At 33.8% G+C, this 26360-nt stretch overlaps 1 pseudogene; it reads right to left on the bottom strand.

The window, feature by feature from the left end:
- Positions 1-626: 626 nt before the first annotated feature.
- On the bottom strand, positions 627-25579 carry LOC126705124 (disease resistance RPP8-like protein 3; annotated as a pseudogene).
- Between the last annotated feature and the right edge of the window lie 781 nt (positions 25580-26360).

Here is a 26360-nt window from a genome sequence, read left to right as displayed (position 1 = left end):
ATATATGTTTACAAATAATAATTATATAAAAAAAAAGGTTAATATAATACCATTCCCAGGTATCTTTTGTAGTTGAGGAAAACCTCATTCTTCCTCATGCTCCTCAGGTCGGCCATGTCTTTGGGGAGCAGCAAAGCCTCCTCCACGGCCAAGGTAACATGGCACCCAATGCCACCGTTGAAGTCCCTGAGTGATGCATCATCCCTCAGGGGCTCCCCACCATGCATGGGTGCTGGGAGCCAAGCTTGTGGCTCAAGAGGCTGAGTGTCCAACCTCTCCTAGCCTCGCTGTGATGGGTGGCTGACCTTTTGCTGCTTTGCAGCTCGTTGAGCCTCCTCTTCCTGGGTCGGGCAAGACCTTCCTGTCTCAACCACATCCTTCCCTTTTTGCTCCCTTCTCCTTTTTGGATCAGCAGTATCAGGTCTAATGGACTGAGGTGGGTGAGGAGCAGGCGGAGGAGATTTAGGAAGAGGAAGGGGAATCTGAGGCTGGGTGGATTTCCCTAGTACACCTTTTCCAGGCTGATTTTCTATCAGCTCCATTAAACTCCTTTGAGGCTTCCTTTGGATACCATTTCGTCAAAAACGTCCTCGGGAGGTAGATTCTGGTTAAAAACCTCGAATTCTTCAGAGGAATCTGATAAATCTACAACTTCCTTTGGATTTCTTTCTTTCTTCTTCTTCTTCTTCTTCTTCTCTTCTTTCCTCCTCTTCCTTGAGAACGAGTTGGGATGAGGATGCTCCTACTGAAGGAGTGGCAATGAAAAGTGGTTGGGTGCGGGAAGTATCTCTAGGGAGTGGAACACCTTCTGGAACGACAAACCCTTGGTAAGCAACGCCAATGTGGTGGAGCCGGGGGTCGCGACCTTTGATCACGTATTTGGGGTCTTGGAAGGTGAACGGAAGGGGTGTGTATCCAAGGATCAGATGAGCTGCTCGAAGTTGACCATCAGCTTCGTTCACGTACACCTCGGCTTGCAAGATCCTATCCAAGCTTGCCTTGTTAACTAAGCTGAGTTTGGGCTTGGTAGTACTCTTGTCTGCAAAATCATTGAATTAGAATGGGGCTTCGTTAGAAACAAGGACATTGAGACACAAAAAGGAAACATAAATCAAAATTCATGAATCTACAGCTATACCCCCACCTAGTTCTCCCTCCTCTGTTGGACAGGGTAGGCCATCGTGCCATTCCTCGGAGAAGATAAGGAAATCCTCCTTTAAATTCTTGTTTGAAGTGTGAAGGCACTGGATTAGCCTTACTGCGGGATACCTCGATTTGAGGTAATATCCCTGGCCCTTCAAATTGTGCAGATTGTACACCCAATTCACATCATGGTGGGTCAGGTTTAGATTCATTCTCTTGTTTAAAGCTTCTATACTTCCCAAGATCCTAAACATGTTTGGGGCACACTGTGTGGGAGATAACCTAAAAAACCTAAGTTAATTCCTAGTAATAGTACCCATGGGAATGGTCATCCCACCCTTTATGAAGGCAATTATGGGAATGACCACCTTCCCTGTTTTCCTAGCCCCGACCCACTCCCCTGGGCAACGTACCTCATGCCCACTGTTGGTGGGATCCTATACTTAGCCCTGAAACTTCTCATACCCTCCTTGGACTCAACCAAACATTGGAACTTACCCATTTTTCTAAGAGGTTACGAAGAAAATTAACAAGTTTAAGATGAAAGCTAAAAAGGTTTTAAGAAGACTTACAGGTTTGAAAGAGGGTCCTCGGACAAAATTCTAGTATTTGTAGATGCACGGGGAGATGAAAGAGAGAAAGAGAGGTTCAATGTATGAGCTCTGGGATTGTGTGATTGTTGAAAGTAAGAGAGAGAATTGATTTGAAAATCTATTTATAATGGTACAAAAGTTACAAGCGGGAAAGTTCCCACTCGTAAAACAAGAAAAACCTTCCACCGTTAGATTTACATCTTACCGTTGAACGTGGGGGATAGGGGCATCGCCAAAATTTAATGCTAGCACGCTCTGGACGCCGAAGCATCAGGAGCGTGCCTTGAGCATTCAAAAAGACATATTTGAGGTCAGGAATACAGAATAGGACCAAAAACAAGATGGGCTAAGGATGTCAAAATCATCCTTTCCTCCCAAGGAGTCGAAAATCAAGATTTTGAGGGGCTATTGTGGGGGCCAATTAATTAGGGAGTATTGTTAAGACAGTGTTAACTGGGCCTATGGCCCGATCCGAGGACATTAGACCATCCGAGGAGGTCCAGATAAGATTATAAGGAGAACGGAATGAAGAGAGGAGTAGAGACAATATGAGATAGGTCCAACAGGCGTCCGAGGACAAAAGCCCTCTCGGCAACATGTGTCCGAGGTCGATCTGAGTGCCATATCATCACGGACTTATTTCGGAGTTACATCATCACTAAGGGTTAGACGTCGAACAAAGGATAAGAAAAGAGAAGGACAACAAATATCTTCAAAAAGCTGCTGCCTCCGCATTAAATGACTCCCAACCAACTCTCTGGCCGCATTAATGTGGAAGTGATGCCTGAACAGTGATCAAGCAGCCTTACAGCTACTAGTTGAGAGTTCTGGGAAGTGCTAGATGGGACAGGAACGAGTTCTCTGAATCTAACCTACACGTGTGTGGTAGGGACGACACCAAGGCTGGAATATATAACATGGAAAGATGTACTAAAGAAAGGGAGGAAAAAATAGAGGATCAGGATTGTAACTCTTGTACAATTTTTATTCAACAAAACCATATGATACGAACTACTTGGACTATTTCGAGGATAGATTTTCCAATTTGAATTGTGTTTTACAGTCTGAAACCACTAAATCTAATCATTTTTCTTTTGGGATAGATCTAGTTCTTCCATCCACGCTCTACAAATTTATTTTTTGGGCCGCTTGGGTTTGAGCCCAATCTTGTTTGGGACCAATCCAATTTCAATCCTTACAAAGAATGTTGATCATATTTTGTTCAGTAATGGAAGGGTAAGATTGTGGTTAGAAAACATAGGAGGCTTGCAATGTGTTATGCTGTCATAAATTGCGACTATATACGTGATAGCAGACATAAATTTGGGGTATATGAGGCCAAAATTGGCTTCTTTGGGAAAAGAAAAGAAGTTTATGATCACTACATTAATACTAGTATAATTATAATCTAAATATGTTACCAAGTGGTAAATTCATTTTTTCTAATTTTTTCTAATTCATTTTTTTTTTCATGTGAAAAATACGGGTCAACCCAAACCTAAACTTGAATTCAATTGACTCAGCTTGTTTCTGACTCATGACCCTTTTTAAGCTAAATCTAATTGACTTGACCCAAACCATTTGCCATGTCTATGTGATATAATGCATGACCTGGTATTTTATTTAGTGACACTTACCGGCCGGTATATTCTGGTCAATTGACTTGACCCACTCCCCCTGGGCAACTCACTAGTCAATTGCTTGTTTGTTATACGGGAAAGTTAAAAATTCTAATTTGTATTTGCAGGCTGGTTTTGTCTATACTTATTTGGCTTATGAGTATTTTAAAATTGAGGACAAGAATATGCCAAAGATTGAGCAACTTCTGTCTTGGCTAGTATTGGTTTATCTTGTGCTAGTACCCAAGAATACAACTAAAATGGAGTTAAAATTAGTTTAAGACACCAATTGATTTTTGGTGTAGGTAGGGTTTGAACCCTAGATATCTTATTCGAGAACAATAGACTTTAATAGTTAAGTTAAATGAAACCCACTTTAGCCTCTCATCTTAACGGTTGAAAATTGCATCAAGTTCACAAAGTCCTCTTGGCATCCATCTTAGGTGTTGCTTCTGCACTACACCTTCCTATTGTTAGGAATTTAACCTAATTCTTAGAATCTAGGAGATGCAAAAAATAGAGAAAAATTATGCAAAGAAAAAATCACACATCACAAAGATTTCCATGGTTTGGCAATGTGCTTACATACACATAGTTGTAGCTGTTTTCACTATGTCAGCAAAAAAATACAGAGGCGGCAGTTTAATTTTTAATAGTTCAAAGCATAATTTTGAATATATATATATATATATATATATATATATATATATATATATATATCCCAATCAAACAGGCCAAAAGTGGCTCCGAAAATAGATAAAAAATTTCAGCCCAGACCTCTGCTTCATGAGCTAAGCCTCACAAGATCTCTCATTTAAAATCATAATGCTTCCAAGTCAGGTTGGGTCACAAATTGGAACGAACACATAACCAGGCTCCACATAGCTCAACACCTGCCACAAACTGCGCATTGTGCAATTTTTCAAAATGGCTGGACGGTGACAAGAGTCATTGCATTTAAAATGGATTTCGATCTAGTTTTAACTGTATAACTTTTTTCAACGAATGTGTAAGCTGACTCTGTGTAACTATACACACAATATTAGGTTGTGAGGTTTAGATAATTTCACCATAAATTTCTGATGTCCCACTTTTGACCAGAGATCTTTTGCGGGTAAGTTAACTAGTTCCTAGGACTTGAATATAAGAGCTCTCATGTTCCGATACATGGCTTCTGACTGTGTGGGTGACTGTCAGAGCCTTGAATACAATTGGCTTCCAATAGTTTGGGTGAATCAGAGCCTTGTATACAAAAATATTTTGCTATTTGGCATACAGGGAGAAAAAAGCAACATTCTTCACGAGATAAAGAATGACTTGGATATTTAGGTCTGGTGGTGATAATTGTTCCTAGGTGCTTCCTTGATGCCTCCATATATAATTCATTTTCTATGGAGTCCCACTGTTCAGTGTTAAGTAATATACATGAAGAACTAACTACTTAATTGGATTTCAAGACTAAGTTTACAGCATTCTGAAAAGAGGCATGAGTAACACTTAAAAATTGTCAGAGTAATATAAAAAGGTAAAAGGCTATCAAGAGAAGTAAGGAGCAAGGAGTTCTAATGGGGTTTTGTTCACTCAATAAGAGGGAAGCAATGAATATAGCAGATCCCAATAAGTTCACAAGACATTAACAGTATACATGACTAGTCTTGCAATACCAAGAATTTAAGAATGTAAGGTTATACTGCAGAAGAAATGTGATATTTAAGAAAGCCAGATAATGATGTTAATCTGAGAATATAGAAATCAATACCAAGACTACGCAGAACTATGAGAAATTATTGGAAGCGTAAAAGGGAATTATATTCAGTACTACTGCCATGGAAGTGAAAATTAGCATTCCTCCCATTAACATGAATGGCATAAGTTACAACTTTGGATGAAAAAGCACATTGAGGTTAAGTACAACTAGGGATGGCAATGGGGGTAGGGGAGAAATTGTATCCCTTAGTACAACAACTACAGGGCTAGTGTTGAATAGTGTGTCCTGTATGACAAATTTTTGGAATGAAATTAAGCTCCCTCACTGTTCTGGTGGGCATGAAAGATCTTTAGCTTTAGTAACACTCATTAATCATAACCACTAATAGAAATGATGAATTATCATTTGATATAATTGTCAGTAGTAAATTTGTGAACTTCTATCACTCATATGCAATGCCTAACATACCCATACTAATTACAATAGTATAAGGACCTCATTTTCTTTAACCCACTTGAAATTTTCTTACTTACAACCCAAATGTATTCACAAACTCTTGCAGTTCATCTTTGTCACAGCAACATGAGAAGGGTAAACAAATACAGATTTTCGGTCAATCTGAAGCTGAAGCCAGCAATCAATCAACAGCAAATGAAGTTGAAATGCCAATTGAACTAGAATCATTTTTCAGTAAATGGAAATGCAAATTTCTCACAGCAAAAAACCATTTCTAGGGAAGCTATCTGGCAGACGCATAGCAAATTGAAGACATCCCAAGCTGCAACAAATAATTAAAAGCATATGTTCTACATTTATCTCAACTGTTGATAAAATTGAAGTAAATGATCCAACGATCAATATATATATATATATATATATATAAGCAGATGCAGGAAAGTATAAGGTTTTGCCAAGTGACGCATTGTATGACATTATTTTCATTTGAGCTTTCACCTCATCTAAATTTAGCATTTATGTCAAATTACTAAGTAATGATAAATGCATTTATTTTAATGTATTAATAAAATTCAAAAAAATTGTATACATTTATAACTTTTTTTTAGAAACTATAAATTTATAACTTTAAATGCTTTGGATAGATATGGATGAATCTAAAAAGTCATGGGAAATGTAGGAATTAAGAAAAATTTTCAATTTTTTGCACAAGACTAACTTCAATGCTGAATTGCAAGAGTCAGATTCAATGAATTTGGTAATATGATTATTTGTCTCAATATTTGTCCAATATAAATCCTCATTTCCTTTGAACTTAAATATTAAACTTCCATAATTTCTCTTACAATATCTTTGGTTCCCTTTTTGAGAGATATGTTAATTTCCAAAATATTATGTTCTTCTTAAATACTTTTTTTTATTTTTTATTTTATTTTATGTATACGTTTTTACTAATGTAGCATTGTAATGTGATTAGGCGGGTTTTTTCATATTATGTGTCAATTTATATTTTTGGTTTTCCTTATGATGTATATACTTGGTAAGGATTTGTAGTATTTTTGGTGTTTTGGCTGCTTTTAGTTCAATTAAAATTTGGAGGTTAAATTGTGATATTATTGTGTCACTATGGCATTATTGTTTTCATTGTTGTATCATGAAATTCTAGCAATTTTTATATCTAATTGATTGATGTCCTTTCACTTTTCACCCTATTATAATTACAATCTTAGAAAATCAAAGTTTTTTTCGGTTAAAAAGTTAATGGGCCATAACTTTATCTCTCACATCAATTCTTAAACTAAAGAAAAAAGCTGCTTTCATTGACATAAAAATTGTAGGTGTTGATACAGTGGAGATAGAGATTTTAGTAGTATAAGAATTGTAGAAATTAACACTATAGAATCCATATATCAAGCATAAATCATACAAGAAATACACATAAGAACCACTAGGTTTGTAGGTGACAATGTGAACTTTGATCTAGTGACATTTGTTGGTTGCATGAATTAGAGGAATTTTTCCCCCATGTATATAGTTTGAATTTAGTTTTACTAGAAAATTTCACAAATTAATTATAACTAACAATAATAGAATTCATGAAATCAATGGGTCATAAATAATTTCTTACAAAATTTATCAAAATGCACTGCGCAATGCGTGGGATATCAGCTAGTATATTTAATACAACGAGAAATGCTATGCACACATAAAAATGCACAACTTTGTGCCACAACTCCTAACATGACGAGTTGTGATTGGTGGATGTGTGATGGTAGGCCATCTGGGGACACACTTCCACCACTCACAACTCAACACTTGGCGAGTTGTGGCACAAAGTTGTGCATTTTTATGTGTCCCTAGTATTACTCAATAGCAACATCATAGATTTTGAACTATAGAAATTTATTTTAGAAGAGAATCATAAATGAACCTTCAATATCTAGGAATTCTAGATGAACCATCTACCGTTGTATTATAATTCCTCTTTGTAGGTTATAATTTCTTAAATATATAACTTATGTTCATGTTCAATTATTGTGATAAGGATATGAACATTTTTTTTTTTTTTTGATAAACAAGGGTATCCAGACCTTTTCGAGTATCTGACTATTACCTTAGGCACGTGCAGTCCTCTCGTCCCACACACACTGGGTTATTACAGGAAGGAATCCCATGGGGGTGGCCTCTCGATGCTGGTAAGAGGTTTCGAATCCAAGATCTCATTTATATCATGATGCCTCAGGAACCACTAAACCAACCCCTTGGGGTTAAAGTACACAGGTGTTTTCTGTTGATATAGTCTCATGTTCAATAGTTCATGAGCATTGAGGAAGATATTTGGTCCATAGTGTACATGAATGTTAAAATAGTCACAGTAATCTCTTTTTTACTTATATGAATGCAGTATAAGTTGAATGTTAGCCATTTTGCCATCTCATATTTTCTTAAAAGAGGTAAAGAAAATGGATTGGGGATTTGGAATTTCTTATTGGCTTGGGCAGTTTTATAATTAGAGCTGCTTGCCTGGGATTTGGCAGTTATAATTAGCTTGTTGGACATCTACATTCAATTCTCTCATTGCCAAGGGAGGCATAGCAAGTTGTACAATACTTTGTAGGAAGTGATGATGCACCAAGATTGTAGTACAACTACTGCAGAGCTGTCCAAGTTATAAACACACAAATGTGAAATTAAACTACCATATGATTATCAACTAAACAATTATCTAAAACATCAATAATGGGTATTCAGAGAAATGAAAAGCCTGAAGGGAATAAAACAAGGTAAACATATGCACAGTGCTTAAAATAGTATATGTCATGCAGTAGTGTTGGACAGTGTGGTTCTTGAGTGAAGAAAGAGAGAACAAGATTGATGAAAGTAGAAGCAAATAAATTTGATATTTGGAAAGTTGCACACTATAATATGCTTTTTACATACTGTTTCCATACTAACTAATACCAAGCTCAGTATTATCGCCCAGATGACCCTCAACTTTGGGCTTCTAGCTTACAAGTTGCATTTTACCGTTCATATTCACCTAACATTATATTCAACTATAACTATTTTAATTAATATTAAGAACATCCATATTCCATCTTAATGATTACTTTAATTAAGTATGCTTTTGAAATTTAAAGAATTCCAATTATGGCATGAGATCCAAATGGAATAAAAGTTTCATCAAACAAAATTTGTCTACAGGATTGTTTATTTCTCAAAATCACATAACTCGTGTTTTAGTAATTGTATTGATATGGAAAAGCAACGATACTATCCATGCTAATTGATATTCCATCCAAGGATATACTCTGCTTGCACTCATAGGTGAGAAAAGAACCATTTCAATGGATACTCAGTATGATGGAGAAAGCAGCACACATTTAGATATTAATATTAAGTGAAAAATTCAATAAGACCATATTTCATCATCCTTTGTTCTAATTGTTATTAGTTACTAGCAAGCAAGAATGTCAATACCGTAACGGAGGCCATATCAGTTTGGCCACCGGTACGATATATTTTGGATACTGGTCAATACCGGTGTACCGTTTCGGGTTTACCGCTATTTTATATATATATATATATATATATATATATATATATATATGTATGTATGTATGTATGTATGTGTCTGTGTATATATATGTTATAATAAATATAAAGTTTACCATAAAACATTTCCTCAATTCAGAACTAATTATTCATGGTTTTAGACTTTAGTATCAATTAAAAGGGAAAAAAAAATAAAATAAATAAAATAGAAAGCTTAAAAGTTACCATTGCATACTAAGAAAACAAATAATACTAATAAGTTAATACAAATAAGTTACCATTCTGTCCTAACAAAAATTCAAAAATTACAAAACTTTAAAAAAAAAAAAAAAAAAAAAAAACTTTTTTTCTGTACCGGCCGGTACGCCCGGTACCGGCCAGTATTGCCCGAAATTGGCCGGTACGAGGCCAGTACGGCCGGTATTTTTTCTGGTATGAAACAAGGGGGTCGAGCGTACCGGATTGCTGGCCGGTACGGTATATTCTGGCCGTACCAGCCGGTACGGTATGGAATCGATAACCTTGCTAGTAAGTTGCCCGTGCAATGCACGGATAATTTTGTAATATTTTATATAAGACGGTTTTGGATAGTGTTGTACATATATTATAAAAAAAGTAAGCTAAATTAGAGTAAAGAAACATATACATTTTGAGATATTAAAAATTAATTTAGTAGTTTCACTGTATATTTATAGTCTTTTCAAGGAAATTTTTTATTTTATTTTTAAATCATGAAACCAAAAATAAATGTAAAAGAGTAACGGCACCATGAAAATCAACTAATTTGTGTTGTGTTCACATATTTAATACTATGAAATAAAAGTATGTCCAACTCTCTCATTGTCTTCCACTCATCGATAGTGTGACATTAAAACATGATGTGGGCAAGTGTGTATGCATATGTCTTATAGATGATTTAAAACCATGGTAGAATATGGCTTTACATTGCATACCAAGTATTCTCTCTACTTATATACCCAAAACAAAAATTATCCAACCAAATAACCCAAACCTAAATCATATTTAACCCCCTAATTTAAAAAGAAAAAAAAAAATACTCATAGGGGTTTCGGCATCTTGATGGTGGTGGGAGGCCAATATGATGGAGGCAGCAGCCTCTTAGATTTCTCTCTCTCTCTTTTAAATGTTTTATTGGTCTCAGGCCTTTTATTTTGGTAATATGTAGTGAAACAATGTGTTTTATTTAACAATCCACAACATTTTTATGTCTCTCTATCTCACTCCAAAGCCTTATCTGGTTAGTTATTACTATTAGTCCTTAATTATTATTATTTTGCTTTTTTTAAAAAATATTAAAAAGGTGGGTATGCTAAAAGACATGAAAAAGAAAGAAAAGTGTGATGTAAGCTTAGGCAATAAATGAGAGATTAATGAGATAACAGTAAAATAAGTTAATATAAACTTTTGAGTAACAGTAAAAAAAAAAAAAAAAAAAAAAAAAAACCTTAACGAAAGGGGTAAAAAAATGCTAATTGAAAAATTAGAGAGTCACTTGGCAAGACCTCATTTACTCCCGCATGAGATCTCTGCTTTTATATATATTGATGATTATTCCTTTATAACTCCTAATCACTAATCAACATGAGTCTCAAAAAACTTTGTGATAGGACTTTATCATATGTACAAAATAAGCATAGATTTTTTTTATCTTTATTGTTATTTTTTAAAATGATATTGCTATTGTGTTCATCCTTATAAGAATTTAAACACATATTAAATTTTCATTATTTTTGACAATTTTTCTTTGATTCCTTTATAATTTATATATTGTGTTAGTTTAAATGAATTTTTTCTCAAGCTTTCAAAGGATGGACTTTAGATAAGATGTTTAAACTTTTATATGCCAAGTATTGATTGTAAGTCTTGTACATGGAACAAATTGAGATAAGAAATTAAGAATATGATCCATTTTGGTCGGCCTTAGCTTGATTTGTCTAGACATCAATTTTCTCTCTTGCCAAAAGTTCGACTTATTTTAGGCGGAAGTTTCCTTGATTATTACTTGTATACAAAATTCCAGGATCATTAAAATGGAATAGGTCCCTTACTGACCTAAACAATTGGAATAGGATGAAATTTCTTCCCATCCACACTAAACATTGTGTACACTCCAAATTTTTTCTACATCTCATAATGATACGTTGTGTAAAGGTGTCATCCAAGTCCAACATGATTGAGAGTTGTAGTTGAGACTATGACCCAGAAGCTTTACTATTCAATACTTTGCGAGAAAAATTAAATACTCATTTGATGTAACAGGAGAGACTATGGAATTTGACACTGTATACACTGGGGTTTGTTCTTGATGTTGTGAAATTGCTGTAGGTATTAAAAACTCTAGTTTGATTAGTTCGTAAGTCATGTTCTTTAAGCATGAAAAGTCTACAATAGAAAACTTTTATGTTCCTACAATAAATGTTTTGGAGAGAAAATTGTTAGCCCCCCATCCTATTGGGACCCCCCCTATTTATACAAAGGAAAAAATGTCCAATACTCTTGAGTATGACTTAGTTACATGGAATTTTTGTGCAATTGTGCCTAGATTTCTTTTAAAAATTTAATTATAATTTAAACTCTAATTTGGTGATTTTTATATGATTTTTGTGGTTTGATTTTGATTTAAACTAGCCGCGAACACGCGCGTTGCGCGTGATAATTATTTTTATGGTGGTTTTATTATTATTTTTTTTACAATTTAAACTAATCTAATAATGAGTAATGTATTTCGTAATTATATTTTTATTTATTATAGGGACAATCATAAATGTAATATAGGAACAGTCCAAAACACCAAAAAAACGTAAACTAAAAAAATTAATAAAACTTAACCATGATTAATTGAACCAATATTAGGATAAAATTTTGTTTTTGATAATCTATTAAGGATATTTTCTTTGTAGAAATTATAATTTCGGCCGTCCAAAACATATTATCAAATAAACAATTATTAGCAAAATCTAAGAATTAAATTTCTACACATGCATTGTTATAAAATAATAATAATAAAAATAAAATTACAAAAGTTAAAATTTGTCACCTATCCAATTACTTTCTGTTTGGCTAACCTTTGTTTTTCTTTAAATAAATGACATTATAGAGTACTTCTAATACAACTACTAAGAGTACTTTGTCCACCACAAAGGATTAGAAAATAAACAAAAATGAGTAAAGTCTCATAATTTATCATCTAAATTGAGCACTATAAAAAATCATGCTATGTAACAGAATAAATACCAAATTATCCAAATCATGCTATGTAATAAAATAATATTATATTTTCATATGCTATATTTAATTCTTTAGAATGCAATAGGATAACATTTAACAATCAAAGAGAATAAAAAATAAATAAAAAACAACAACAATTTAAAAAACAAAACTAAATCACAATTTAAAAAACAAAACTAAATCGCATTAACCCAAAATAGAGTTTTAAAGAATATAAAAAATTATCAACCTAAAGTAGAGATGCAAGAAAAAAAAAAAAATCCACTAAAAAATTTAGAGAGAGAGAGAAAGAGAGAGAGAGGGAACATTTTTTTTTTTTTTTTTTTTGTGAGGGAAAACTTTGCATAGAATAGAAGAGATAGTGACAAATTTATAGTAAGATGATGTGAATAAGAAGAGACAAAAATAAAGGAAGATGAAGGGAAAGAGGAAGAATGATATTAATGTAGAGGGTAATGGGGAGATGAAAAGGTAAGGGAGGGAGAAAGATTGAAGAAGTAGTGGGGAGATGAAAAGATAAGGGAAAGAGAAAGGTTGGAGAAGTATAAATATTAAAAAAATAAATGTTAAAAACAATTATAAGGAAAAAAAAAAACTTTTTTTTTTTTTCTGCTAAAAAGGCTCACACAAAATCCTAAAACTGAACTGAAAATGCTTTGGGTTGGGCTTGATAGTAGAACTAAATAAATAAGAGGTGGGTTGGATTAATTATACAGATTTATTATAGGGTGATAGTGGAAGTAAATAAATAAGTAGTGGACTGCATTTATAGGGCTGAAAAATTGTAAAAATCATTTTAAAATTGTAGGAAAAATTATATTTTAAAAAATAAAAGAAAAAAAGAATGACGTGACAGCTGATGTGGTGTAACATAAGAGCAGCAGCATTAAACACTACGCTTCAGCTGATATGGCGCAAAACTTTTTTTTTTTTTTTTTTCCTTTAAGCTGAAAAGGCTCACACAAAATCCTAAAGCTGAACTAAAAGGGCTTTGGGTTGGGCTTGATAGTAGAACTAAATAAATAAGAGGTGGGTTGGATTAATTATACAGATTTATTATAGGGTGATAGTGGAAGTAAATAAATAAGTAGTGGGCTAGATTTATTATAGGGTGATAGTGGAAGTAAATAAATAAGTAGTGAGCTGCATTTATAGGGCTGAAAAATTGTAAAAACCATTTTAAAATTGTAGGACAAATTATATTTTAAAAAAGAAAAGAAAAAAAAAGAATGACGTGACAGTTGATGTGGCGCAACATGAGAGCAGCAGTATTAAACACTACGCTTTAGCTTTTAGTAATATATAGATATAGATATAGATTCTTATGAGTGCTAAATGCAAGAGGTAAAAAAAACTTAATGAAAGAGGTAAAAAAATGCTAAATGCAAAATTAGAGCGCCACTTGGCAAGACCTCATACACTTCCGTATGAGGTCTCTGCTTATATATAAATATATATATATATATATATATATATATATATATATATATATATATTGATGTTAGTGACGATATTCCCAATTCAATAAGATCAACTGCAACTGCTTAGCACACAGACTGACTGAACTAGCTTCACCATAAACTATATACATCTAAAGTGATGTGAGATAAACATAACTTAAAGAAATATGAAAATCCCACATTAAATGAAGAATTACTTTTCTCCTTAAATAATACATCGGTTTCTTTTTTTTCAAAAGAATACATGAACAAAGAGTGGAATCATAGTAATCCATCAAAGAGGAACAAAAAAGCAGCACTAAAACAAACAATGCAACAAAAGAGTACACTGCAGAGTACCATCACCAAATAAGCAACTTTTAATACTACTACACATAGGCATCAAAGAATATGTTTAATGAGTTTCTGGAATCACATTCTTTAAATTATATAACTAACACCAACCCATACAAGTTGCAAACCAATGAAAATATTTTGTTGATTTTTTTTTCAAAGCAAGTAGAAACTTCTACACCATGGATGATTTTCACCTGCAAAGAATGAAGAGGGAGACAAGCAACTAAAATGATTTAGGCCAAAACATTTAAAACAAAAGTACTCTTAAATTAACAAACACAAGAAGAAAGCAATTAAATTTGGTAAAGATCATTACTGGAAATTTTTTTTTTTTTTTGATTTGATTGAAGAGGAAGAGATTTGAAAGAAAAGAAGTGTTCAAGTTGCCAAAAATGCAAGTTCAAGTATTCACGGCTATACCTTGTTAGCTAATGCTGGTTATAAGATACACCATTGAAATACTATGAAAGGCACGTGTTGGACTTTGTAAAAATCGGTTCCTCCTTTGATAAGCCTATCTTTGAATGACTTTGGCATCCATATGATCTTCAATTCCCGGAGGTTTTTGATGAATCTTAGTGCATTTGGAATCGTATTTAAACACATGCATGCTACAATTTCCAAACGGCAGAGACTGGGCATGTCTCCTTTCTCCACCCTCCACTCCTTTAATTTATCTAAACAACAAATGACAAGAGATTGAAGCAGAGGAAATCCTCCTTTAGAACAAACCATAGTGTCCCCTGAGAAGGTCTTATCTAAAAGGCGGAGGATTTTTAAGTTGGGAAAATTCTCAAATGTTGCCATTGGGTCAACGTTAAGTCGAGTGTTACGCAAGGTCAACTTGGCAAGATTTGGAGAGAATTGGTGAACTTCTGGGAGCTTATTTATTATCATGCATAGGCTTAGCTTATGTATATGAGGACAACTTGATACTATTTGTATTGCATCTTGGGCTAGTTCCTTATAATAACGCCACACGCCAGGAACCCGAAGACGGTTTAATCTGAAACTTGTGGCCATTTGGATGGTTTTGGGCTGAACATTCTCCAATGTCTACAAATAACAAAGATTAGCCAATTCCAACTTCTCACTTACTTTGTATTTACTGGGTAAGTATAGATGCCTCAATTGTTCCATCTTGTTAAACACATTTGACACACTCATTCCATGAGACCTCAAATCTAGTGTCTGTAAGCACCTCAAATTGCCCAAGGATGATGGCAAGCTTGTCATAGTGCTATTTTTGATAGATAAAAATTTCAAGTGGATGAGCAATCCAATGTCTTCAGGTAAGTTTCTGGTGTAATTTTCTAGATTCAAGACTCTAAGCAACTTGAAATTCTTGAAACAAAGTTCTTTTACATACATAGGATTAAGATGAGGCACAGAGTAGAGAAGAGACCTAAGGTAAGGATATTTTTTTAATTTGATTCCCTGAAGGCATTCATCACCTGATTTCCAGTTGATAGCAAGTCTTCAAATTTACCAATATGCTCTTCACTTAGTCCTAATGAACGAATATTGGTGATTAGGAGAAAATTTTCCCTTTGGGCTTTTGCTATGCAAAAGTCATGCATAAGATCATGGATTCAACAAGTTTTGATCCTTCCAAGTGAGCCAATTTTCCCCACCTGAACCATACATCTCTACACTAGCTCCTGTAAATATCGCTCTCCCTCATCCTCCATTGTATCCTCTCCATCTCCTTTGTGCTAAATTTGTGGTATAAAACCTTCTGCCATCCACATTCGTATCAATTCTTTTGACCGTGTCTCAAAATCCTTCAAGAAATGGCCTAAATATAGAAAACATGGTTTTAAGTGACAAGGTAAATCATTGTAACTTAAAGCGAACATCTTATTAACTCCAAAGTTTTCTTTATGTGATTTAACATATCTAAGCACATTCTCCTAGTCTTCTTGTGTTTGTTTTGCAGCTAATAGGCCTCCAAGTATAGTGATGGCCAATGGTAAACCTCCACAATATCCAATCATTTCCTTCCCCAACTTCTCCATCCTAGTTTTGCTTATAGAGTTTGGATCTGGAAAGCCACCAACAAACAAATCAATCTCTTTTTTTTTTTTTTTTTTTTTTTCTACTGAGCAAAGACAAATAGAATAATAACAACAAATTATATTTTAAAATTTAGAAAACTAACAAATAACTTCAAATTTAAATAAACCATTGATGGTACATCCATTTGGAGAAATTTGCTCCAAGCATATGGAATATACTAATATATGGCTTTTAGCCCATATACAGGCTCTCGGCCAGTATCAAATTTCATTAAATTATTTATAGTGCAATAAAACTTAAATGAGAAGTTGTAATCTCATTTTGTGTGTGCATGGTAATATTTTATCAAATAATTTGGAGGCTTTCAAAGGTTAGCAGCCCTTTTGTAAGTGCTAGTGTTGTATGTCTTGTGTCCCATTCTCACCTCCTTCCCTATCCCCTGTGTATTCTATGTTACTAATAAATAATAATAATAATAATAAAACATAAAAATGACAAGTCAACCTAGAAGTTTGTTTTTCTTTTTTTATTTTATTTTTATGGCTCAATCACTATGTTTTTTATTTTTTCATCATTTGACCATATTTAAAGGGTAAATTATACAAACCTCTCCTAACGTTTTGAGAAATGAAACTTCATCCCAAACTTTAATAACACTCGTTTTCCTTGAGGTTTGAGAAAATTAATAATCTTTTTGTTAATAACACTAACCGAAATTTCAAAATTTAAAAAGAATCCTTTGACCAAACCACTTCTATTAGAGTAACCTACCAAAAGTGCTTTTGACTTCTTTTCAAGAGACGAGAGGGCGTGGATGCTTGACTGCAAAAAGAGAAGAGGACTATTGAAAGAGGAAATGTGTGGGGCTGTTGGGTTCTACTCAAGTGAGAGAGAAAGGACATGGGTTTCTAACGGGAAGTGTTTTAATGCCGTTTACTAATTTCATTAAATAGTCCCATAGTTTAATTTTAAGAGGGAACCTATAGGGTACAGGATAAGGTACTATATCTAATTAAGTATAAGTACAAGTACCATTGGGCTTTCACTCGAACACCAATTGAAAGTCGCAATTGAGTGGATATATATTATACAAAGTATATTCAAATTAAAGTTTGTACAATGGGTTTTAATTGGTTTATATTCATTAATTCAATTACTGTTCAAAATAGTTTTTTGGACCAAATAATTTTAAATTGTTAAAGTTGTTAAGTGATTGATTGTTTGAAAGCGACAAAAGAGTAAAATGGAAGCAAGATTTTTTACCGCAGCAGAAAGCCCTTGATGGCCACATTTTCACTATATGATTATAAACCCAATGTAGTTTTATATGGTAGAGAACCCTAAGTTAATCCTAGACGAACCTTGGGCCAACTAAATATATTTGGAAGCTTAAGGTGATAAATTAAGTGGAGTTTTTTATATTGAAATATCAATTAAATAAATTTATTTAAAATTAATATAACCAAGATTAATTTGATGAATTAATACTAACCGGCTAAAGTTAATTTCAAATAACAATCAAATATCATGGTTCAAGCATAAAATTTAACAAAAAGATATGAAAATTTAAAATTCTTTCATAAAGGAATTTATCTTAGACAAGGTGATGCATCGTTATAAATTTTGATTTTGGTGTTAAAGAATGATATAGATATTTTTTTTTAGTGTGATTATGTGGGAGATTATGTGGCTAATGTTGCCAATCTCTATAAAATATTGGTTTACAAAAATTAAGGCCTCAAAAAAAAAAAAAAAAAAAAACTTTCCCCAAAAACTTTATAGTTTTCGATTAGGTTAGGTTTCTATTAGTCTAATATTTTGGAGACCTTTTTGAAGGTGAGAAAAACACTGTACGGCTTTTTCTTTTTTTTTTTTTTTTTTTTTTTTTTTTTTTTTTTTTTTATAAAAAAACCACTTAATACAAATTTGGAAATTGCTAAAAGTACTACAAATTTCACTACACAAATCATACAACCTAATATGACAACAAATGTAATTGGTGGGTTTCAACCAAATAATAAATGAATGATTAATTTTTTTTATTTTTAATTATTTTATATTTTTAATGATTGATAACACATCACTTTTTAAAGCTCCATATTGTAAAATTTGTGATATCCCTAATATCACTCTACAATTTTAGCTCTTTTTATTATGCGATGGGGTCTTGAATTGCCACAAGACTAAATTATGATTATTATGCTTGCTTTACAAGTACATGGGTCTACAATATGCTTAAGCTTCTTATGCCATAATATATGTCTAAGGTGTATTATGAGATATTGAATGTCATGATCAATTAGGAAATGCGGAAGAAAATTGTCATTGGTAGTGCATGAACACATATGATGATGATGATGATGGATAACAACAATTCTTGGACAAATGGAAGCATCATGTGTGGATAGTGTTGTGAGTCCTTGCTTGACATGAAGTTTGTACGTGAGTCAGGTCTATCCTTAAAAAAAATGTTATATCCACAACATTTTCACAATAAATCATAAGTGGCAGGTTTTTATTGATCGCTACTGGTGAGTAAAAAAGTAATTTCAATGGTGGGTTCAAATTAGAACCAATAACAACTTACTACCTATGAATTATTGTAAAAATGTTGTGGACTTAGAATGCTTAAACAAGAAAAATGCTCAAAGTTTGTTTCTACCTATCACCAATGTGGTATTGCTAGACTAATTTGTCCAAATTATTTCAAATTAAAATCTAAGAATGGTGTTTCTCAAAAAAAAAAAAAAAAATCTAAGAATGGTGTGTCTCAATCTAGGACAATAGATCATGTATCCCAAGTCACAAGTCCAGAAAAATTGTGTAGTCAAACTTCTAAAAAAATTTCAGATTGTACCCCAAGTCATTCTCAAATGAATTTTGATTTCCCCCAAATACACTTTGTTTTTAATGATTTTGCGCCTACAATGCAAAGCCAAAATTTTGTGTTGTGTGGGTGAAAAAAGATTTTTCTAAGTGAGTGTGATTTAAATAGTCGGTGGTTTAATTCTGTCAAATTATTGAGGATATATATTTTTTTTGTTTCCTTTTTTTTTTTTTTTTTTTAATGCTTTTTGCTCAGTTTCTCGAGAAGAATATAGAGGTTAAACTCCACACCTAAAAAGGTGCTCCACATAGTTCTTTCCTAAAGAACCTATTAACTAAGGTAAACAACATAAAATAAAATAGGTCAAAATGCAAAACACACTCTTTAAGTTTTACCACTTTTTATTTTAGTCTTCTAAATTTGCATTTGGTCATTTTAGCTCTCTAAATTTCAAAACTCCTCAATTCAATCATCCGTTAAACAACTATCCATTTCTACCATCAACACCCCCAAAATGATGCCGTTTTGGAATGATTTAAAATTTAAAATTTTATTTAATTATTTATTTCTTACTTTAAAAAAAACATTAATAAAAAAATCAGAAAAATAAAAAATAAAACCCTAAATCCAAACGATGTAGTTAAATATTAGTTAAGTGTAAAAAGACAAATTAAAATAAGCCTATTCTTCTTGAGGTAAACGTTTGGTTCAAAAGTGTGGTTGACACACATACATAAAAAATCATGTCTAGAAAAACTTTATTATTTACATGTTATTAGTTATTGTGTCTTTTAAATTATTTTTATTAATTAATTATGTTAGTCATTTCACACTAAATATGTTTTATGCGTGTAACATTTTCATCTACTCTTCCTTACCTTCAATTTAATTAAAAAAAGAAAAAAGAAAATTGTCTTCAAATTAACTACCAAAAAGTTAAAATTAATAAAGTAAGACTAAATATTACTTGTACCTTTTCTATGAGACATTATCTTCTCAAGTAATTCCAAACTCCATTTATCATTTAGATGCTGCAATTCATATATAAAGGAAGCCTCTAGGATCTGCATGCAAAGACACATCTTTATTACGAGAGGTAAGCAATATTTTGCTGCCCGTATTCTTTTCTTTGGGAAGGCTTCACATAAATTATTCCAAGTCTCAATTGTACAAATATCATCTAAAATCACCAAACACTTTTGCTTTTGTTGAACTTGACGGAGTTCCTCAACGAGTTCTGCATCGCTCATTTTTTTTAATTTCATCCCGTCGATCTTTAGATTGAAGACTAATAAAAATTTCTTCGCAAACATGTCTTCTTTGACATTGTTGAGAAACATATACCCAAGCGCGGTCTATTGCCTTCTTCTTCTTTCAGCATAAACTCCACCAATTTTTTTACATCATTGTCGAACCCAACAACGTCATCTTCAAGATAAGAGTAAGTTTCCCTTTGCTCTTGTTGCCTCTCATTCAAAGAACCGGACCTGCCTCCTTGTATTATAGATTCTCTCATGCCATAGTCTCGGAAACTAGTTTTTAAAATAGAAATTTTCGTCTTGATATTTACAATCTGTGACCCAACCTTGTCGTGCACTGTAATTCCTTCATACAAGATGCAAGCGCACCTCTTGGGGACGCCTCCTTCCTTTCTGGATGCAACTTTGAGGGCATATGTCGCAATGATATCTTCTGCATCATAAGCAAGATCTCTTGTTTCAGCAACCCACTGCCTTAGAATATCTGATTCATCCTGCCTCGCATCTGCATCCTTTAATAAGCCTTGCATCAGTTTGAGCTCAGCAGCTCAACTTGGTCACTCACCCCGTACAAGAAATTTGATTCTTGTATGAGCAAGTCACCAATCCTTGTCAAGACACCGGAAACAACAGGCTAAGCCATTTCTCTTTTACGAAATGAGGACAAGTGAGAGATGATCTGAAAGCAGCAGATGGCTATGAAGGAGAAGATGGAGACAGAGAGGAAATTGTGGAGCTTATAAATTGAATATTGAAAACAACTTGAAGAAAAATAAATAAATAAATAAAATAAATAAAAAGCAGATGGTTGTGATGGGAAGTTGGGAACGGAAGGAATAAGCGATCTCTCTCTCGCTTGAGCATCTCCCTACAAATTGTTTTCTAAACTTTACTCCTCTTTCTCCATTTTTACATTTCTTGTCTTGTTTGTTTAACAGTTGTGATACCTTACTTTGATACTCTATTATCGTGCATCTCTTTTCTTTTGCGTGTGTCCTTGGAGGAGAACAAATTCAAGAAATATCTAATTCTGAAATTTCTTATTTATCATATTAATTTTTTTTTTAACTTTACTTTTATTTGTGGTTTTAGTCTTCTTTCTACTAACATTCAAATTTATAAATTTAATTTATGAGTCGTTTATCATTAGAATTCATAATTTCAACTTATAATTCAAAAAATAATTAATTATTCTTTGTACCCATTTTATTGTTAATTGTTAAATTGGGTTAAGACTTATGAATGTTTATTTTTCATTCTTTGGCCTTTATGCTCATTTTATGCGGCAACTGTGTATACTTGTTCTTTATGCATCATTTTTTTTTTTACATGCTTATGCTTTAGTACTGTAATTAAAGCAGTGGTAAGAATTAAGGCTTTGTTGTGTTAGGAAAGCTTTATCTGTTTAGACAATGTGCTGAGATTATTTTCAACTAAATTTAGAGTAATAACGATTCTCCACTAAAAAAAAAAAAGTAATTTCTGAATTAAAGAGGAAATTCGTTTCATTGAACATCAGTCCAAGGCCCATTTGATCTTTTATTAATATATTGCTTCAAATTTTACCTTATGATAAAATTTGTTTGAATTATGAGGTTAAATAATTAAATCTACTATTTTTCATAAGTTTAATATTTTGAGAGAATTATAATTTAACATGATATTAAAATAGACAACTTAAACTTTTGAAAAAATTGGTAATTTAACAAAGACTCCCTACTTTAACAAGACTCAAATTTATATACCGAAGATTAATTGCATTTTATCAAAACGCTCTAAATAAAGCGGTTTTTCTCATTGATAAAAAATAGAAAGCATAATTACAACGAACCCACTAATCATCAGTTACAACCAATCAAAATAAAATACGTGTCTAAACTAATCCTCCAATTAACTGAACCATGTGACGAACACGTGATTGACTTAACTTTCATGTTTTTTTTTATAGGCGTGATTGACTTAACTTGATTACTGATCAGTTCACTACGACAATGTTTTCAGTGGGCTCTTCAGTGTGACTACATCGTTTAGTCTTAGGCATTTTGGTCATTTGCAAAATACGACATTGTTGTACAATAGAGATGCCCAAGCGAGAAGTGTCTTCCATAAATAAATTGTTTTCTGAACTATACTCCTCTTTCACCTTTTAACATTTCTTGTCTTGTTTGTTTAACGGTTGTGATACCTTACTTGGATACTCCACTCTCATGCATCTCTTTTCTTTTGCGTGTGTATGTGGATGATGAATAAATTCAAGAAATATCTTAATTATTCTACAATCTTTCTCATTTATCACACTAATTTTTTTTTTTAACTTTACTTTTATTTGTGGTTTTAATCTTTGTATTTTACATTCAAATTTTTAATTTTAATTTATGAGTTGTTTATCGTTAGAATTCACAATTTCATCATATAAATAATAAAAAAAAATTAATTAATTATTCTTCCTTCTCATTTTATTGTTAATTGTTAAATTGGGTTAAGAATATTTATTCCTCATTCTTTGGCATCATACTCATTTATGTGGAAACTGTGAGTACTTGTTCCTTATACATCAATGTTTTGTTTAGGAAAGATTCTTTAAATGCAGTAGTACTGGAATCAAAGTAGTAGTAGGAGTTAGGGCTTTTTTGTGTTAGGAAAACTTTATATTTTTAGAAAATGTGCTGAGATTATTTACAATTAAATTTTAGGGTCTTATAAAAAAAAAAAAAATTAGAGTAATAACTAAAAGAGAATATTTCAAAAAAAAAAAAGAAAGAGAATATTTGTTTCATTGAACATCAGTGCTACCCATAGCCCATTTTGATCTTTTTTAATTAATACTATGCATCAAGTTTTACCTTATGATAGAATATGATAAGATTGATTTATCCAAAAAGCTCTAAATAAAATGGTTTTTCTCATTTTGATAAAAATTAGAGAGCATAATTACAAATTTACCATATTGATTATTCTTGAATCAATATTAAAGGGTTGAGTAATATCCTTTTTGTGTCCAAAATCCAAATGGAGCCAAGCAAGCCACACCAATTGCTAAAAGCCGGTGAAAGGATATATATACAAGGGCGGAGCTACACATATAATATTTAACATTTTAATTATTTGTCTACAAAAATGCGACTCGGCTCTCTCAAATATTTGAGCTAGTCAAATTATGCTCTTAAAAAAGTTGTCCAATTGATCTAGTAGTTATAGAGAATTTTTTTTTTTCTCATATTCATTTTTTATTGTAAAATGTGTTCTTGTGTTTGTTAAAGTTTTAGATCATTCATGTCTTGTTTTCAAAAAAAAAAGATCACTCATGTCTTTGAATACTTCATTAGTTCAATTGATATTTTTTTTTACTCACTTTGGTAGACAATTTGGTAACTTATATTAAAAATGCAAACTTTGAGGATATTCACTATGAAGAATACTAAAGTTATATATGTGTATATGTGTTTGTGCATGTTTATGAAAGTTTGTATAAGCTAATAAATTAGCACTGTGGGGCCCAGCAATATATGGGCTAGGCCCATTTGTTCATGGGAAGCTTTAAGGCCCAAGCCGAAGAAGATGTTAGTCCAAGCTCATTAGTGTAAAGCACACTTGGGCCCAAAGAGGCAGCCGAGGACGGTGCAGCCCTCGGTTTGGTCCAAAGCTCCACCAGGAAAAGGGGCAAAAGCGGCATAGGGACAATCTTAAAAGAAAATCTGAAATATCTAGGAAAGGCTGACCTTACTGCCTTTCCCAGACTGATCTTTGCACCTAACAGAGCCGTGTTCTTTGGCTTTATCAACCACTCCCAACGACTTAGGTCTGAGACAGATGGGACAAGTATCAGTCTTGGAAAGGTCGACCCTACACGTGGACGAAGAAAATTGAACGCATGCTAGTATAAAAGAAAAAATATGTAACCTAAAGGGGAGGCCTCCAGTCCCGGAAGGGGAGGGAGGGGTTCCAAAGGTGAATACACCTGAACCATGTATGAAAAGCTTAACAAAACCACCACCGGGTGAACATGACTTAGCCTTTCGATCCCACTCTCTACAAATGATATTGTATGGGCCCATTCACGTCCTAACCCAACTACAATTTCGGTTCGTTCTGGAACGTGACCCTACAATTGGCGCCGTCTGTGGGGAGGCTTGCGCGTTAGCTCGAGCGGTGGAGAGGTTGAGCTTCTGTCGAACAAGGGGCTACGAGGACGCCTTTATCACCGGCGACACATTGTTGCTATTCCAACATAAGCTCCCACTAGGGGCTACGCTCCGCGGGGTCAATGACATGGGCAAGTCTAGGGGCTTCAAACATCAGGCCAGCTTCCCCCACCTTATTCGAGGAGCTAAACCTACGGAAGATAAGCAAATAAAGAAGAATACAAGTTTTGGACAGAACCAAGGCCTTGTATGGTCCTCGGACCCAAGCCTCTGGGGAAACCAACTACTTAAAAAAGAGAATACAAGTTTTGGACAGAACCAAGGCCTTGTATGGTCCTCGGACCCAAGCCTCTGGGGAAACCAACTACTTAAAAAGAGAATACAAGTTTTGGACAGAACCAAGGCCTTGTATGGTCCTCGGACCCAAGCCTCTGGGGAAACCAACTACTTAAAAAGAGAATACAAGTTTTGGACAGAACCAAGGCCTTGTATGGTCCACGGACCCAAGCCTCTGGGGAAACCAACTACTTAAAAAGAGAATACAAGTTTTGGACAGAACCAAGGCCTTGTATGGTCCTCGGACCCAAGCCTCTGGGGAAACCAACTACTTAAAAAGAGAATACAAGTTTTGGACAGAACCAAGGCCTTGTATGGTCCTCGGACCCAAGCCTCTGGGGAAACCAACTACTTAAAAAGAGAATACAAGTTTTGGACAGAACCAAGGCCTTGTATGGTCCTCGGACCCAAGCCTCTGGGGAAACCAACTACTTAAAAAGAGAATACAAGTTTTGGACAGAACCACGGCCTTGTATGGTCCTCGGACCCAAGCCTCTGGGGAAACCAACTACTTAAAAAGAGAATACAAGTTTTGGACAGAACCAAGGCCTTGTATGGTCCTCGGACCCAAGCCTCTGGGGAAACCAACTACTTAAAAAGAGAATACAAGTTTTGGACAGAACCAAGGCCTTGTATGGTCCACGGACCCAAGCCTCTGGGGAAACCAACTACTTATAAGGAAAAACCGTGTTACCTGGATTTTCTAGTTTGCCCTCGGATCCTCAACGCTAAAGGGACCAGTATGGAATGGAGTAACGTGTTTCCAAAAGCATAACCGAAGTCATGCAATGCTCGGTCGCTCCCTCGGATGAATTATTTAGAATTTTTCGTCCTCAGACAATACTCCCGCGCTTATTACAGAACGTTCAACCGTCATCTCGGTTAGTTTCCTAAGTTTAACTTACTATGAGTTATTATTATGCCTGATAGTGTCGGTAGATTAGAATTAGTTGGATTGTGTTTCAAGAGTTCATGCTTTAAATACCGCCGAGGAGGAACACACACATAGAGCACACCCACTCACAAAGTAATGTTATCAAAGGAACAGCATTCAAAACAAGTAAAGAAATCTCCATTTTTTACTAAAGCAAAGAAATAGTACAGCATACAATGAAAAGCTAGAATCAGTTTGTGCCAAAGCTCACTACATAACCAAAAAGAAAGGAAGATACAAGAGAATAAAGTAAAGCCGAGGAAGTTTATCAGAGGAGAGGTTGGCTACAGCTCCAAGATTTTGTTCTTCCTCAATGCTTTTACTTGCCCACAACTCAAACAGCAAAAGAGATCCAACTTGAGCCTGACACCGCTGAAGGAAAGGTGCAGGGAGTTGGAAGTTGAGGGGCTTTCTCTAAATATTTGCCCGCCACAAGGCAGAGGCGATGATGGCGGAGAATCTTTCTTCTGACACACCAAAGTTCTGGTATGAACAGAACCTGTTTCGGATTTTGACTAAAAAAGGGAGAGACATCCTTTCCCCTCTATTGAAATGGAGTACTCTCTTGAACTTATGCTTCCTGTGCCCATACCTCACCATTTTTAGTCTCATAAGTGCACGGCGCTTCCGTGGTGGAGAGACTTTCTTCTTCCCAACCCTCGCCTAAGACATATTGTGCTAAGGGAAGACAGCACTGAGTATAGGAGCTGTGATTTGGGAGAAA

The sequence above is a fragment of the Quercus robur genome, chromosome 11, assembly GCF_932294415.1.
Source record: "Quercus robur chromosome 11, dhQueRobu3.1, whole genome shotgun sequence".
Classification (NCBI taxonomy): Eukaryota; Viridiplantae; Streptophyta; class Magnoliopsida; order Fagales; family Fagaceae; genus Quercus; species Quercus robur.
The sequence above is the reverse complement of the archived record's forward strand: the minus strand, read 5'-3'. Positions and strand labels throughout refer to the sequence as shown.